The 15,231-nt window shown below is 37.7% G+C and overlaps 1 protein-coding gene across 1 annotated transcript in view; it reads left to right on the forward strand.

Annotated features, from left to right (window-relative positions):
* Nucleotides 1–15,231, forward strand: part of LOC123503940 (RAC-beta serine/threonine-protein kinase-like) — a 147,220-nt gene that overhangs the window by 30,197 nt on the left and 101,792 nt on the right. The gene's annotated exons all lie outside the window — the stretch shown is intronic.

Here is a 15,231-nt window from a genome sequence, read left to right on the forward strand (position 1 = left end):
GCATGTTTCTGATATTGTATTGAAATTTACATTATAATTTAGTTGAGGTGTGCCAAAAATACTTGCAAATTTGCAATCACACCAGATACAGTCATTAAGTCATAGTTGTGCCTGAAAAAATTAGTCATGTCCAGCTCTGGCCTAAACTTGGTTACCCTTTCTCCTCATGTAACATAAAAAAAAAAAAATTACTTTTTTGTGCCCTTGATTGTATAGATCTGCTCTTAAAGCCTCATCCCATGTCACTGGTTTAATTGTTATCATTCATCATGTCATTCAAACTTGGGTATTTTTACTTTTACTCTGCGCATGGCTAATCCATGCTGTATGCTTATCCTCATCACTATTGACATGTGCATTGTGGAGGCTGCCTTTATACACTGTCAGAAATATTGTTCCAGCAGGGTTTCTTTGTGGAGGATTATAATATAAGTTGAAGTACAGTCAAGTCTTGATTAATGTGAGGGTTACATTCCTGGAGCTGTCACATTATTAATTATCACATTATTCAGTTGTAATATTTTCATAGAAAACAATGGTAATAGGGGGATTGCATTCCGTCCCATTGGGAAAGTCTGGCTATTTTGGGGATTTTGTTACTTGAATATTAAAAAAAAGATTCAGTACACTACTAGATCACAGAAACAATAAAAGCACTTCGCATCTTTCTTTTCCAGGAAATTAGAAAATTATTATTTAACACGATGTGTTGTATTATTTTATATGCAGAGGACATTTTGCCATATTCGTACATTTGATATTAGTGCGTTAAACTCCTTCAACGTGATGACGCATATTTTGCTTCATTGGGGCACTAATGACATATCTGATGACACACTTATTGCATCATGGCTGCTTTCTGCTAAGATGGTGTGTTTTCTTTCCCGGATACTGTAGGAGATCTCTCAGAATGTAGGCCATGCATGATACGATGGCATACTTGACTTTCATCATTATTACAAAGGTCTATGACTCTCTTGTATCAGGATAAGTACTAATGTGCCATGATGGAAATAATTATATTATTTTTTCTATGGTACCAGTAGATTAGTTGATCATAAATATTAATGTTTTATATTGTTTGTCATTTTCAGAACATGGCCTTGAGAAGGCAGACTATAATTTTATCCAATTTTTTCCTGATTTTCTTTACATGTCCTCTTATTCCTTCTATCTTCTTCTGTCACCAGCACTAGGTCTTCCTTGTCTATCTTTTCAGTGCCATTGACTATTTTGTACATTGTTATTAGGTTCCCTTGTTCTCTACTATCTCGTAAGCTTGGTAGTCCCATTTGTGTGTGTGTGTGTGTGTGTGTGTGTGTATTCACCTAGTTGTATTCACCTAGTTGTAATTTTACAGGGCCTGGGTATCATACTCGTGTGGCCCCGTCTCCATATCTACACACATCCAACTTTCCTTTAAAACTATGCACACTCCTTGCTGACACCACCTTCTCACTCAAACTATTCCACACCTCCACACATCTCTGTGGGAAACTATATTTCTTCACATCCTTCAAGCATATTCCCTTGGCTATCTTTTTACTATGCGATCTCGTAGTTCTATTTAAATTTTCTTCTCAACATCATTTGCTCATTATCCACTTCATCCAAACCGTTCAACAGTTTATAAACCTGTATTAAATCTCCTCTTTCTCTTCTTTGTTCCAAGGTAAGCAAATTCATTTCTTTTAATCTCTCCTCATAGGTCATTTCTGCCAATTCCGGAACCATTTTTGTTGCCATTCTCTGCAATCTCTCCAACTTCCTTATATGCTTCCTTTATAAGGGGCCCAAACCACCCCAGCATATTCCAATCTTGGTCTAATTACTGTACTAATTAATTTCTTCATCATATCTTTATCCATATAATGAAAGGCTAATCCAATATTTCTAATCAAATTATGTTTCTCCAAACATCTTGTCAATATGAGCCTCAAACTGCCCATGGTCTTGTATTATCACTCCCAAATCCTTTTCCTTTTCCACCTTTTTCAACACTACTTCTTCACCCATCTTATATGACCCTCTTGGCCGTCTTCCACTCTTCCCATCTCCATCACATGACTTTTGCTCAGATTAAATTCCATCTCCCACCTCTTGCTCCACTCCCAAATCCTATCCAGATCTGCCTGTAAAATTTCACAATCTTCTTCACTCTTCACACACCTACACAACTTCGCATCATCCGCAAACAAATTAATATAACTGTTTACTCCTCTGGCATATCATTAATATAGACAAGGAAAAGTATTGGTGCCAGCACTGAGCCTTGTGGGACTCCACTCTCCACCACCAACCAGTCCGACTTTGCATCCCTTATTACCGTTCTCATCTCCTCCATCTCAAGTAGTTTTCCATCCACTTTAACACTTTTCCTTCAGTCCTCCATAAATCTCTAATTTCCATAGCAGTCTCATGTGAGGTACCTTGTCAAAAGCTTTTTTTAAATCCAAATATACACAGTCCATCCATCCCTCTCTCTCTTGTATTTTGTCAACCACTCTCGAATAAAAGCTCAGTAGATTTGTTACACATGACCTCCCTTTCCTAAAGCCAAATTGATGATCCGATAATAACTTATGATCCTCCAGGAACCGTATCCAATATTTCTTTATCACCCTCTCACAAATCTTACTGACCACACTTGTTAAAGACAGGTCTATAGTTAAGAGGCTCTTCCTTACTGCCTCCCTTATAAATGGGCACCACTTCAGCTCTTTTCCACTCTACCGGTACTTCCCCAGTTTCTAATGAGCACCTTATATCATATAATGGATCTATCAATTCTTCTCTATATTCCTTCAATAATTTGCCTGAAACTTCATCTGGTCCCATCGCTTTATCATCTTTAAGTTCCTCCAACATTTTATATAACTCCTTTTTAGGTATCTTAATGTCATCCATGTGCACATTTCCTTCTACATTCTGAGGCTTTGCAAACATTGTTTCTTTAGTAAATACTTGTTGTAACCTATTATTTAGCAATTCCGCGATATTCTTAGGGTCATCTACTATCCCTTGCTCTCCTTTTAATCTTTCAATGGGCTCTCTCTTTTTAAGTTTACCATTTATGAACCTGTAAAATAATTTTGGATGTTCCTTACTCTTGTCTACAATATCTTTTTCAAATTTTCTTTCTTCCTCTTTCCTTCCCTTCACTTCACATACTCATTTCTCGCCACTCTATAATTCTCCTTATTTAGTATATTCCTGCTCTTTTTCCATCTTTTCCAAGCCATATCTCTCTTTTGTTTAGCCTTAACACAAGTTGCATTAAACCAATCCTTTCTTCCTTCCTCTCTCGGTTTATACTTTGGTACAAATTTCATAACTCCTTTATAATATTTCATAAAAATCTCATTTTTTTTGCACTTCTCTGATTTGTAACATCTTTTCCCAATCTAATGTTCTAATGTGTGTGTGTGTGTGTGTGTGTGTGTGTGTGTGTGTGTGTGTGTGTGTGTGTGTGTGTGTGTGTATTTACCTAGTTGTAGTTTTACAGGGCCTGGGCTTTATGCTTGTGTGGCCCCGTCTCCATATCTAAACTTATCCAATCTTACTTTAAAAGTGTGCACACTCGTTGCAGACACTACTTCTTCATCTAAACTGTTCCACGTCTCAATACATCTCTGCGGAAACTATATTTTTAATATCTCTCAGACATCTTCCTTTCTCAGCTTTTTACTATGCGATCTTGTGCTTCGGATGTCATATTCTTCTCTCAGGATCAGTTTCTCATTATCCACTTGGTCCATTCCGTTGATCAATTTATAGACTTGTATCAGGTCTCCTCTCCCTTCTTTGTTCCAAGGTTGGTAGATCCATAGCCTTTAGTCTCTCCTCATATGTCATCCCTTCAAGTTCTGGGACCATTCTTGTAGCCATTTTTGTAGCCTCCAATTTCCTTATGTGTTTCTTTTATGAGGGGTCCACACTACTCCTGCATATTCCAATCTGGGTCTTATTATAGTATTTATCAATTTCTTCATCATTTCTTTGTCCATGTAGTGAAATGCTACTCCAATATTCCTCAGCAAATTATATGTTTCTCTAAAAATTCTATCAATATGGCTTACTGGTTGATTGTTTTCTTCCATCGTCACTCCTAAGTCCTTTTCCTTTTGACTTTCTCCAGTTCTACTCCATCTCCCATCTTATAGATTCCCACAGGTCGTCTTTCACTCTTTCCCATTTCCATGACATGGCTTTTGTTCACATTGAATTCCATTTCCCACTTTTTACTCCATTCCCAGATCTTATTTAGGTCTTCTTGCAGTATTTCACAATCCTCCTTTTGCTTTATAACTCTGCACAGTTTCGTATCATCCGCAAACAAATTTATGTAGCTGTTCACTCCTTCTGGCATGTCGTTAATATAAATGAGGAAAAGTATTGGTGCCAATACTGACCCCTGTGGCACTCCGCTTTCTACTGCTCTCCACTTGGACTTCATATCTTTAACTACCGTCCTTATTTCTCTCCCTCAAATAATTTTCTATCCATCTCAATGTGCTTCCTTTAAGCCACCCTTCTCCTCTAACTTCCACAGTAATCTTGCATGTGGCACTTTGTCAAACGCCTTTTTAAATCCAAATAGATGCAGTCAACCCATCCTCTCTCTCTTGTACTCTATCAACTATTCTAGAATAGAAACTCAATAAATTAGTTACACAAGACCGTCCTTTTCTAAAACCAAATTGGCTATTTGATATTAATTTGTTGTCTTCAAGGAACTCGATCCATTGTTTCTTTATTATTCTTTCACACATCTTGCATATTACACTAGTTAGTGATACCGGTCTGTAATTTAAAGGTTCTTCTTCCTTCCGCTCTTATATATGGGAACCACCTCAGCTCTTTTCCATTCTACTGGCACTGTTCCATTTTCTATTGAGCATTTTATGATGTTGTATATAGGACTTGCTAGTTCTTCCCTACATTCTTTCAGTATTCTGCCTGAGACTTCATCCGGTCCCATTGCCTTCTCTTCATCCAGTTCCTTCATTAACTCTTTTATTTCAAGCTTGGTTACTTTAATCTCTTTCATATAGATTGTCTCTATTACCCTGTGGCCTCTCAAATTTGGATTCTTTAGTAAAGACCTCCTGGAATTTTTATTTAATAGTTCTGCCATACTTTTGGGTCTTCCACCATCCCGTTCTCTCCTTTTAACCTTTCTATTGTTTCTTTTTGCCTAATTTTTCCATTTATGAATCTATAGAACAATTTTGGTTGCTCCTTACATTTTTCGACAATATCTTTTCAAGTTCTTTTCCTCTTCCTTCCTCACCTTAACATATTCATTTCTTGCTGCCTTGAAGTTTTCCTTGTTTGTTGGATTCTATTTCTCCTCCACCTTTTCCATGCTCCATCTCTTTTCTCCTTTGCCCTAGCACACCTTGCATTAAACCAATCTTTCTTTCCTTCTTCTTTAGGTCTATATTTTGGGACATATTCCTGACTCCTGTTTTGTATATTTCCAAAAATAAGTTATATTTGTCTTGCATTGTCTCTGAGTTTTCCATCTCCTCCCAGTCTACGTTTTAAAATAGTTCTTGAGATTCTCAATATCAGCCTTTCTGTAATTTAATCGGTCTCCTTTGTATGAATCGTCTCTATCTTCCTTTCCTTCTTCTATATCTATTTCTAATATTGCATGGTCACTCTTTCCCAATGGGCACTTATATCTTATATCATCATTCATTTGTATACCCTTGTAAAAACTAGGTCCAATCTCGCCGGCTCGTCGTTTCCTCTGAATCTTGTGCATTCCTTTACTCTCTGGTCCATCATATTGTCTATCATTAGGTTCAAGAATCTTTCTCCCAGGCTTCTTCCCCATACCACTTTCATAATTTTCCCAGTCCACTTCTTTACAGTTGAAATCTCCTACTAATATCACTTTTCTCCTTTCTTTAACGATTCTCATTAGACTCCTTATTGTGTCATCTATCATGTCTTTATATTCTTGATTGGTCCATGAATTTGTTTTTGGTGGCACATATGTTACAATGATTGTTATCTCTTTTTTATTAATATGCATCTTAATATACAATACTTCTGCTTTTCCTTCCCACATTCCACTTGGTTTATCACTATCTCCTTCCTTAACATTATCATGACTCCTCCTCCTCCTTTACCCACTCTGTCTCTTCTCCATACATTATACCTATTATCCAAATCTATTTTGATTGCCTCATTTAGTTTTGTTTCAGCCAGGCATACAATATCTGGATTTTCTTTCTTTATGTAATCTCTTAATTCTAATTTACTTGATAAAACCCGTCTATGTTCGTATACATCATTTTTAGTCTTTTGCCTTTATCATTTTTAGTTAAACTTGTTCCACTTTTTTCTCTTCCTTCTCGTTTATATACCATTTCCTTATCCTGTCTCCTAGAATTCTCCAAAAAAATGCCTTCTTCTCCTCTTCTGACCTTTCATTATTCTTTTCCTTACTGCTGCTGCCAGTTCATTGTATCTCTTCCTTTCTTCCTCATTTCTATTTTTCTTTATATAGATATCCTTGCAGCCTTCTGTTTCTCTAAGTTTTGTTGTTCTATATAATATTTCTTCTGTTGCTGCTTGTGATTTTAGTAGTATTTTAATTGGTCTCGTTTTTCCTTCTTGATATGGTCCCATTCTGTTTATTTCTTCTACTTCCTCTTCCAAGTTCTGCCTATCTTCGTCATTAGATTCTTCAGTAGGTCTTTGACTGATTTCATTTCTTCTTTTTCTTTTTGGTCTATATTTTATATTTTTTCTTTTATTCCAAATACGACTACACTCTTCTTTTTTCTGCAATTTCTCTAACTAGATTTTCTTTTGTCTTGAGGACTCCTATCATTTTGTTTGTCATATTTTCTTCTTTTTCTTTAAGTTGTTCTTGAATCACCTCCTGAAAATCAGCCTTATCTTTCTTATCTTGGACTCTCCATGCTTGTACTTCTTTTTAATCACGTTCTGTACTCTTTCCTCTTCCTTGTTTACTAGATCTAGCTTTTCCTTTTCTTTCTCGGCTTTACCGAGTCCTTCTTCCATCTGCTTCTTGTAGTTAGCTACTTCCTTTTTAGTTCTTCGTTTTCGCTCTTAGCCTAGCTTCATTTTCTTCCACTTTTCTTATCCTTTCTCTCAGTCTTATAAACTCCATTTCCTGTTCTTTATTCTCTTTCATTTCCATCTTCTCCTTTATCAGTTTATCTAGTTTACATTCAATATTGAACACTCTTAAGTAGTGAAGTAGTCGTATCGAACCCTTCAATGCGTTCTCCTCACCAACATAGTCATCATCAGCTTCTCTATTCTCTGTCTGCATTTGATGGAATATCTTTTCACTCATTATTCCTTAATAATTGATTTCATGAAAAAAAATGAGTCCACACTACCTGCCCAGGCCACTGTAAATACTATACAACAGGTATGTAGTGAAGATCAGCTGATCGTCAACTGCGCTAGTCTCCGCCTCAACCTGTCTCTCTGTGTGTGTGTGTGTGTGTGTGTGTGTGTGTGTGTGTGTGTGTGTGTGTGTGTGTGTGTATTTACCTAATTGTATTTACCTAATTGTAACATACGGAAAAGAGCTATGCTCGTGTTGTCCCGTCTCCATATCTACTAATGTCCAGCTTTTTCTTAAAATCATGAATATTCCTTGCTGACCACTTCCACGTCTAAACTATTCCATGCTTCCACCCTTCTATGAGGGAAGCTATATTTTTCACATCTCTCCTATAAGTGGCCATTTTAGTTTTTTCCCATGCCCTCTCGACATTCTTTCATTCCACATACACAGATCTTCCCTATCCATTTTTTCCATGCCAATCATCACTCTGTATATTGCTATCAGGTCTCCCTTTCTTCTGTTTTCCAGGGTCGGAAGTTGCATTCTTTTCAGTCTGTCTTCATAAGTCAAATCTCTTAAGTCAGGCACCATTTTTGTTGCAGCCCTCTGTACTTTCTCTAGTTTCCTTATGTGTTTCTTTAAGTTCGAGCCCACTGTATTGTTGCATATTCAAGCCTCGGTCTTATCATTGCAGTAATTATTTTCTTCATCATTTCTTCATCTAAATATACGAACGCCACTCTTATGTTCCTCAATAAGTTCAATACTTCTCCAATTATTTTGTTTATATGTCTCTCTGGCGATAGGTCATTGGTAATTGTCACCCCAAGGTCTTTTTCTTCATGACTGGTTTTATGTCTTCATTTCCTATCTTGTACATACTCCTGATTCTTCTTTCACTCTTGCCAAACTCTATTTCTTGCATTTTGTCGTGTTGAACTCCATTTGCCATGTACAGCTCCATTTCCATATTCTGTCCAAGTCTTCCTGGAGTAGTTCGCAATCTTTGTCACATCTCACTTTTCTTAACAATTTTGCATCGCCTGCAAATAGGCTCACATAACTGGACACCCCATCCACCATGTCATTTATGTAGACCGCGAACATTACTGGTGCCAACACTGATCCCTGTGGAACTCCACTCTCCACCAAGCCCCATTCTGATGGTCTGTCCTTAATTATTGTTCTCATTTCTCTTCCTACCAAAAGTCTTCCATCCATTTTAGTAAACTGCCATGCACTCCTCCTACCATTTCAAGTTTCCAGATCAGTCTCTGGTGTGGTACCTTATCAAAGGCCTTTTTTAAATCCAGATATATTCCATCAGCCCAACCATCTCTTTCCTGTATTACATCTATCACCCTCGAATAGTAACATATCAGGTTTGTCGTGCATGAACGCCTTTTCTAAAACCAAATTGACACTCACAAAGTATGTCATTTTTCTCCAAGAAGTCTGTCCATCTATTCTTCACCACCCTCTCACACATCTTAGCTACCACACTTGTAAGTGACACTGGTCTATAGTTCAATGGGTCTCTTTGTTACCTGATTTATAAATTGGGACAATGTTAGCTCTTTTCCAGTCTTGGGGCACTACACCTTCCCTTAATGAGGCATCAATTACTTCACAAACTTTTTCTGCCAGTTGCTCCTGCATTCTCTTAAAATCCATCCTGATACCCCATCAGGTCCCACAGCTTTTCTCACTTCTAAACTCCCCATCATATTCTTGATCTCCTCCACAGTTACTTGAAACTCCTTCATAATCCCTTTCTGTTCCATTACCAGTGGTTTGTCAAAAGCAGTCTCCTTTGTGAATACCTTCCGAAAGCATCCATTCATAGCCTCTGCCATTTCCTGGGATCTTCACTGCATACTCCATTTACTTCTAAACTTTCAATACTTTCTATTTTTGATGTTGTTGTTCACATGTCTGTAAAAAGCCTTGGTTGGTCTTTACATTTATCAATTATATCCTTTTCTTGTTTCTTTCTTTCTTCTCTTCTAATCAACACATATTCATTTCTTGCTCTTTTGTAACTTTCCCACTGCTTAATCCGTCTTTTCCTTCTCCACCTCTTCCATGCATCCTCTTTTCTTGTTCTAGCCTTTTCACATCTATCGTTAAACCAGTCCTGCTTTCCAACTTCTATGTTGTCTTATTGGTACAAATTTTTCTCACCTTCTTTGTATATTTTTATAAATTCCTTCCACTTTTCATTTGCTCCTTAGCACTCTTGAATTTCATCCAATTTGTCTCTTGAAAGAATTTCTTTAGGTTTCCAAAATCTGTCTTGGCATAATTCCATCTTCCCACTTTATATTCTTCATTTCTTCTAGATTTCTCTTCATCTATCACCTTGAACTCCAAAACTGCATGATCACTCTTTGCTAAAGGGCACTCCACCCTCATCTCCTCAATGACCATTGGCTCTGTACTAAAGACCAAGTCCAGTCTTGACGATGCTCCTCTCCTCCAAACCTAGTATCTTCTTTGACCCACTGAGTTAACACATTTTCCATTGCCAGTGTCAATAGTGTATTTCCCATGTTGTCTCTGATCCTTCCATTGACCAGTCCTCCCAACACACCTCTTTACAATTAAAATCTCCCATCATTATAGTTCGTTCACAGCCACCCAACATTTCTTCCAGACATGTTCCTGTATCACTTATCATTTCTTCATATTCCTGTACTGACCATGCATTTGTCTTAGGTGGTACGTACACCACTATGTAGTGCCTCTTTTTCCTTCATTAGTTTCTGCTCTGATCTTTAGCACTTCTGCCTTTCCCATACCTTCTTTCACTTGATCCACCTTTATATCTTTTTAACCAGCAACATCACTCCTCCTCCCATCTTACCTACTCTATTTCTTTTCCAAACATTATATTTCCTTCTCCAACCATCATCAGGTCTTCTCCTCTCTCAGTTTTGTTTCAGTAAGACCCACAATATCTGGGTTCTTGTCCTCAAGTAATCGTTGAGTTCTAAAATCCCGATATCACTCCATTTATGTTGAATACATTACATTCCGCTCATACGTAAGTTTCTTTAGTCCTTTCTTGCTGTACTTTTCTGGGTTATGAACCACTTCCTCAGTCTCATATCCAAGATTCTCCAGAAAAACTCTTTCTTCTCCTCTTCTGTCCTCTCTTCATTTTTTTTTAAAGCCTCCTTTCTCAACTCATTTAACATTTCTCTTTCCTTTTCACCGAGATCTGTGTGTGTGTGTGTGTGTGTGTGTGTGTGTGTGTGTGTGTGTGTGTGTGTGTGTGTGTGTGTGTGTGTGTTTACCTATTTGTATTTACCTATTTGTGTATTACAGGGCCCGAGCTAAGCTCTCTGTGTCCTGTCTCCTCGTCCATTCCTGTCATATCTCTCTTTCATCTGATTGACACACACCGCGTCAACGACATCACTGCTCAGTTTATTCCACTTATCAATGCTACGATGCGGGGAACTGTATTTTCTCACGTCATTTAGACAGATGTCTTTTATTAGCTTTTTCCCATGTCCTCGGAGATGATTACTTGTGGTCACCTTTATCAACTCTCTGTCCAGTATGTCAATCTTGTTCACTAATTTATACATAGTTATCATGTCTCCTCTTGTTCTTCTCTCTTCTAATGTGGTCCGCCCCAGCTTCCTCAGTCTTTCCTCATAGTCTAACTCCCTGAGTCCTGGTACCATCCTTGTTGCCAGCCTCTGTACCCTTTCTACCTTCTTCACATTTTTCTTCATATGCGGTGACCAGACACAAGCTGCATATTCTAACTGGGGTCTTATTAAGGTACATAATATCTTCTTCATCATTCCTTCATCTAGGTAGTGGAATGCAAGGCCAATATTTTGAAGCATGTTATATGTTTTCCAAAAATCTTGTTAATGTGTTTCTCCGGTGACAAAGTGTTTTGCACGTTACTCCTAAGTCTTTCTCCTCATTGGTCTCTTTAATTTTCTCATCACCCAGCCTGTAATCCCAGTTTGGTCTGTATCTACTTCTTCCCATTTTCATAACATGGGTCTTGTCTATATTAAATTCCATCTGCCACTCCTTACTCCACTCATATATTTTATCAAGATCTTCCTGTAACTTGTTACAATCTTCCACATTCTTTACTCTCCTCATAATTTTAGTATCGTCCAAACATGTTCATGTAACTGTCAATTCCTACTGGCATATCATTAACATAAATCAAAAACATGATGGGACCAAGCACTGACCCTTGTGGAACTCCACTGGTTACCTTCTTCCACTCGGACTTCCTTCCTCTCACCACTGTTCTCATTTCTCTTCCCATTAAGTAATTTTCCATCCATTTTGCTAGTTTATCATTTACTCCTCCAATCTTCTTTAGTTTCCACATCAGTCTATTGTGTGGTACTTTATCAAAGGCCTTTCTCAAGTCCAGGTAGATAGCATCCACCCATCCCTCTCTATGTTGTAGTATGTCAGTCACTCTTGAATAAAAACATAATAAATTGGATACACGATCTTCCTTTTCTGAAACCAAACTGTCTTTCACTCAGAATGTTTTCACTTTCTAGATACTCACTCCACTTAGCTTTAATTACTTCTTCACATACCTTGCACAATATACTAGTCAACGATACTGGTCTATAATTTAGCGGTTCCATTCTACTACCATTCTTATATATAGGCACAATGTCAGCTCTTTTCCACTCTTTCGGGACTAATCCTGTTCGTATGGAGGTTTCCACAATATCAAATATGGGGTTCAACAATTGATCCTTACATTCTTTTAGCAACCTCCCAGATATGCCATCAGGCCCCATTGATTTATTAATATCCAGATTGCTTATAATTTTCCTTACATCTTCCTTAGTAACCATGATGTCCTGCATTTGCTTTATTTCCATAGGCCTTCCTCCCATAAAATGCTCCTCCTTTGTAAACACTTTGCAAAAGTCAAAATTTCAGCTATATCTCCAGCATCTTCATATACTTCTTCCCATTTTTTTCCTTTTCTATTGCCTCCTTTTATTTAGTTTTCCATTTATGAATTTGTAAAACATTTTGGGTCACTATCACAGTTTTCCACCACCCTCTGTTCATATTCCTTCTGTGCTGTTCTCCTTACTTCAACATATCTATTCCTTGCTGTTTTGTAGACTTCCCTTGATAATACATCACTGTTTTTCTTAAGTTTCTTCCATGCCTTTTCTTTGTTCTTTTTTGCTTCTTCACAATTTCTATTAAACCACTGTTTATTATTTAAAGTCCTCTTTCTGTAATATGGCACAAACTTTTCACAGCAGAGTTATACAAATCCATAAATTTATCGTATTTCAATTGCATATCCCTTTCCTGGTATACCACGGACCAGTCAATTTCATTAAAGAACTCCCTTATATGGTTATAATTTGCCCTAGTATAATTTAATTTTTCCTCCTGCATGTTCCACAATCTTATTCGTGCTTAATTCTGTATCCAGCTCAAAGCTTAGGACATCATGATCGCTTTTCCCAAGGGACTTTCATGTTCAATTTCCTCTTTTAGAGAGATTCCCCTGGTAAATACCAAATCCAACCTTGCTGCAACATCTTGTCCCCTGCACCTTGTTGGTGATCTCACCCACTGTGTCATCAAGTTATTTGTTGCTACCTTTAACAATTCTTCTGCCCACTCACCACCATTCACCACTTTGTAGTCTTCCCACACTATTTCTTTGCAATTAAAGTCTCCAACTATCATCACTCTATCCTTTCTGATGAGTTCTTGCTTCATTCTGTCTAGAGTATTTCTCATCACCATTTGGTACTGTTCATATTCCCAAGCACTGGTTCTGGGTGGTATGTATACTGTTATAATATTAATGTCCCTCTTGCCATCTGTTATAAGCATACTTATCACTTCCTCATTTCTCTTACTATAGTTCACCTCCTTCACTATCAGATCTTCCTTAGTAAGAACCATTATACCACCACCTCCTTTATTTTTCTATCATTTCTCCATACTTTGTAGTGTTTTACAACAAACCAGTCTAGCTTTATTTCGGGCCTTAGGTTTGTTTCCACTACACACATTATGTCCGGTTCGTTATTTCTTAGGTAATTCATACATTCTAGCTTCTTAGACAGAAATCCATCTATGTTCGTGTAAGTCACTTTTATTCCATTCCTAGTCTCATTCTTCCATGTAATGCCTATTCTGTCTGTTTTATCCACCACTTCTTTAGCCTCCCATTTCTCATCCTCCAAAAAAACTTGATCTTTTCCTCCTCTGTTCTTTTGTCATTCCTCTCTTTCACTTCAGATACAAGCTCCTTCATTTTCATTCTCTCATCTTGTGACATATTTCTTCTTATGTAAATTGTTTTGGTTTCTTCAGAGTCCTTAAGTTTCCAAGCCCTCCTCAACAAGGCCTCCGCTACCACCTGAGACTTTAATTTCAATTTTAATGGTCTATTCTTGCCTTTCTCAAAAGCTCCCAATCTCACACTTTCTTCTACCTCAGAATATAAGTCCTCTTCTTCCACAGAGATCTTGTTCAGTAAAGACTTAATCTTGTCATTTTCCTTATCCCTCCTGTCCTGCCAGTTCCTGTTAGTTTCCTCCTCAATCCTATTATGATCACACATTTTTCTTTTCAGCAATATCTCTCACCACATACTCATTTTCCTTTAGTGCCTTTACCATTTCCTCTGTAATCCCTTTATTTTCCTCTTCCTGCTTTTTACTATCTCCTAAACGACCTTTGTACCTCCTGATGTTCATGGTTCACTTCTTTCATCCTGGTATCAATTAGATTAAGACATTCCTCTTTCCTCAAGTCCCCTTCGGATATTTTTATCTCCATTTCCATGAGTTTAGCCTTCATCTCTTCACATTGTTTCCTTAGTTGTTGGTTTTCTTTCTCCATCTCTACTTTTTCCTTCAATAGTTCTTTGTTCGCTAGCGTTAACAAATAGATCTCTTTTTTGAACGAATCATTTTCGGCTAGAACTCTATCCAGTTTTTCTTCTATTGACAAAATGTTTAGGAACTTACTTTCCAGTGCCTGGATTCTTGCATCCATATCAAGTTTCTGCAGTCCTTTTGGCGTAGTAATAAAACCTTCAAAGTCTCTAGTTTGCCTGGACGCCATTTTTGTTGTTGTCAGCTGATTACGGCCAGAACGATCACCGTCCACACTCCCCTCTCAGGGATCACTCTCCATATCACTCTCTTTCAACACTAAGAGACAATAGGACATTAACGGACACAAACTTAGAGTTACCCGGGCCCTGTAATACCATAGGTATTTTCTTTCTTTCTTCCGTCCAGCAGCTGTCCTCTCTCAGCGATGGCGGCGACGTGTGTGTGTGTGTGTGTGTGTGTGTGTGTGTGTGTGTGTGTGTGTGTGTGTGTGTGTGTGTGTATTTACCTAGTTGTATTTACCTAGTTGTAGTTTTACAGGGCCTGGGCTTTATGCTCGTGTGGTCCCGTCTCCATATCTACACTTATCCAATTTTTCTTTAAAACTATGTACACTCTTTGCTGATACCACTTCCTCACTCAAACTGTTCCAAGTCTCAACACATCTTTGCGGAAACTAAATTTTTAACATCTCTCAGACATCGTCCCTTCCTTAGTTTCTTACTATGTGATCTTGTGCTTCTAAAGTCATATTCTTCTCTCAGGATCAGTTTCTCATTATCCACTTCATCCATTCCGTTAATCAATTTATAAACTTGTATCAGATCCCTCTCTCTTCTCTGCTCCAAGGTTGGTAGATCCATTGCCTTTAGTCTCTCCTCATATGCCATCCCTTTAAATTCTGGAACCATTCTTGTAGCCATTTTTGTAGTCTCTCTAATTTTCTTATGTGTTTCTTTTATGGGGAGTCCACACAACTCCTGCATATTCCAATCTAGGTCTTAT

The sequence above is a fragment of the Portunus trituberculatus genome, chromosome 15 (genome assembly GCF_017591435.1).
Source record: "Portunus trituberculatus isolate SZX2019 chromosome 15, ASM1759143v1, whole genome shotgun sequence".
In the NCBI taxonomy this organism is placed as follows: Eukaryota; Metazoa; Arthropoda; class Malacostraca; order Decapoda; family Portunidae; genus Portunus; species Portunus trituberculatus.